Source organism: Dipodomys spectabilis, unplaced genomic scaffold (genome assembly GCF_019054845.1).
Source record: "Dipodomys spectabilis isolate Male_0828 unplaced genomic scaffold, ASM1905484v1 ptg000481l, whole genome shotgun sequence".
In the NCBI taxonomy this organism is placed as follows: Eukaryota; Metazoa; Chordata; class Mammalia; order Rodentia; family Heteromyidae; genus Dipodomys; species Dipodomys spectabilis.
In genome coordinates, this window is record NW_024871158.1 from 522,390 (window position 1) to 525,350 (window position 2,961).

At 35.3% G+C, this 2,961-nt stretch overlaps 1 non-coding gene across 1 annotated transcript; it reads left to right on the forward strand.

Moving 5' to 3' along the window:
• Positions 1-1,831: 1,831 nt before the first annotated feature.
• Positions 1,832-1,938, forward strand: LOC122098612. Its single transcript, XR_006145753.1, has one exon. It is a non-coding gene; the product is annotated as a U6 spliceosomal RNA (small nuclear RNA).
• Positions 1,939-2,961: the final 1,023 nt, after the last annotated feature.

Here is a 2,961-nt window from a genome sequence, read left to right on the forward strand (position 1 = left end):
TGATTTAATCTAGACTTCCCAGCACATTGTCATTCTCACAAAGTGTACATGATAAACTGCTCTGAGGATCTGTGCTCACTTCCCCCACTTCCTTGTTTTTCATCCCTGTGAACAACTTCAGCCTACTTTCCATAGGATAGCTTTGTTTTTGTTACTTACTGATATTAAAAGAAAAAGGTTGCTTGTAAAAGGAAAAGATCTTTTAGGACGCAGGTTAAAAGTATTTTATCCATCCCAATGATTCCTATGAGGAAAATTTGTAATAGTACTAAAAGTGAAAAGGAATTCCTAGATCTGTTGTTTTGCCATTTACAATGGCAAAGAATAATATCACGTCACTCTTATAACTCTTAAAGAATGCAAGGGTAACTGATCGTCCCTATCATGTTCCCAAAATCCCAGTGGTTCCTGAAGGACAATAGTAGCACAGCAGAAATTCTAAGTAGCAGACATGGAGCATGAAAGAGAAAGAGAGGAAATAGAGAATGAAAGAGAAATATCATAATACTGAAAGTGCATAACAGATAAACAAGAGCTGTATGAGAATATTCATACTGCTATCTTTAGACTCTACATGTACATTTGAAGGTATTTGATGTATGATAACCCATCAACACCACATTCCTCAGCACTACATAAGCAGAAAATGATGGAAGTGGTGCTGTGGCTCAAGAGGTAGCAATAGCCTTGAGATGAAGAGCTGAGGAGCAGTACACAGGACCCAGAGTTCAAGCCCCACAACCAACAGAAACAAAACCAAAACACTAAACACAAAACCGTCTCTCAATTTTGTGGCCTCAACTCTGAAAAACCACTGTTTCAGCCTAGGGCTAAGATTTATGTGTGGACATTTATCAACACTCCTGATTCAAACTCTATTTGAGAATATTTTAGTCAATATTTTGTTCTTAATTTTGCTCTTTGTAAATTCACATGCACCTATAAAAATGGTGTGGCCATCCCAGTAACATTCTCAAAGTACCTCGTAATGATGACTTATAAAAAGTTGTATTATATTACAACAAGGAAAACAATGCTGCAAATAAAGAAAACCAATAATTAAATATTAATGATTAATAAAATAAAAACCAAATACCATTGTTTCCAGTATTTGAAGTGTACTACATATTAGATTTTACTATTTTCTCATATTCCTGTACATTTAAAACTGGCTAAGATTATGATGTTCAACAAGAGTTTTATAGGCTATGAGTAGTCTTTAAATTTACCCTCTAAGATTACTATTTATGGCTCATCTCATCATCTGTATATGGTTTATATAATCATTTTTGTTCCTCGCTAACATATAAAGTAAGGAAGCCCTAAAGTTTTTACAGAAACTATGTAGTTAACAAAGTCTTAACTCTTCACTGTTTCTTCATACAAAGACTTTGCAACTTCTCATTAGTAAAGTTTCTATAAACTCTGAAATATACATACTTAGTTGTATATGTCTGCTACCATAAATCTTAAATACTTTATAGAAAAGTTATATGACCTACCAAACAATCTTAATTTTGGCATATAAGCAAATTCCCAAAATTAAACATATTTAAAACATTAAGACTTAAAAAAGAACTTAACACTTGCTGCAGTGTTCATTATGATAGGTGCCTTGTATAGAATAATTGAATTTCTCCTCCTACACATCTGTTGAACAACAAATACCTGGAATTATTTTGTTTTAACATATCTTGAATTTAGTCTTAAATGTGTGCTTATGTAAGAAATACATGGTTCTAAAATTTCACGACAAATCTTTTGAACTTACTTTTTGTTGAATTGTCTAGTTTAAGAAAATCAATTCCACTTTATATATAAAAAATGTTCTGTGCTCAATTCAACAGCACATACACTAAAAGTGGAACAATACAGAGAAGATTAGCATGGTCCCTGTACAAGTGTGACACGCAAATTTGTGAAGCGCTCCACATTTTTACAATAACAGATGCTGGAGGGGATGTGGCAAGAAGGGAACCCTACTTCCTTTTTGGTGGGAGTGTAAACTTGTTCAACCACTTGGAAAGCAGTATGGAGGTTCCTTAAAAGATTCCTCATAGAGCTCACAAATGACCAAGCAATCCCACTTTTGGGTATTCACCTAAATAGTCAGCAACAAGACCATATTAAAATTACCAATACAATTATGTTTATTGCAGCATTATTTCCCATAGCTAAGATATGGAACCCACCAGGATGCCCCTCAGTAGATGAATGGATCAAGAAAACGTTGTGAGTTTGTGTGTGTGTGTGTGTGTGTGTATGGGAATTCTATCATCCATCGGAAAGAATGACATCACCCAATTTGTTACGGAATGGAAAGACTAGGAAAAATTATATTAACTAAAATAATCCAAGTCCAAAGAAACATCAGTCACGTGGTATTCCTTATTGTCAATAATTAATATATGTCATGGATAAGCAGAAAAGGTCAAAAGCTATATGCATGTGAATAGATAAGGTGATAGTAAGCTTAATGAACTCCAAGATAGGCACACAAGTGGTTTTTTTTTCTTGCTGTTGTTTCTAAAGTATTTATAATGTACGATGTGATTTTTTTTTGTTTTTTATATGGTCCTCCCACACAGAAATAAACTTTTTTTTGGGGGGGTCCAGTCGTGGGGCCTGAACTCTGGGCCTGAGCGCTGTCCCTCAGCTCTTCAGCTCAAGGCTAGTGCTCTACCACTTCAGCCACAGTGCCACTTCTGGCTTTTTTTCTTAGGTGGTGCTGGGAATCGAACCCAGGGCCTCAGGCATGCAAAGCAAGCGCTCTTACCACTGAGCCACCTTCCCAGCCCCCGAAATAAACATTTTTTACAGTCAACCTTGAAAAGCCATCTTGATAGACCATTTCTGTAAGTGGTAGCAGAATATTATTGATGGCTTTGCAAGGATGCCAGATTGCCTCATTTTGAGATAATTAAAATAGGAATTTAGTCAGCTGTTTTTTTTTTTATCATT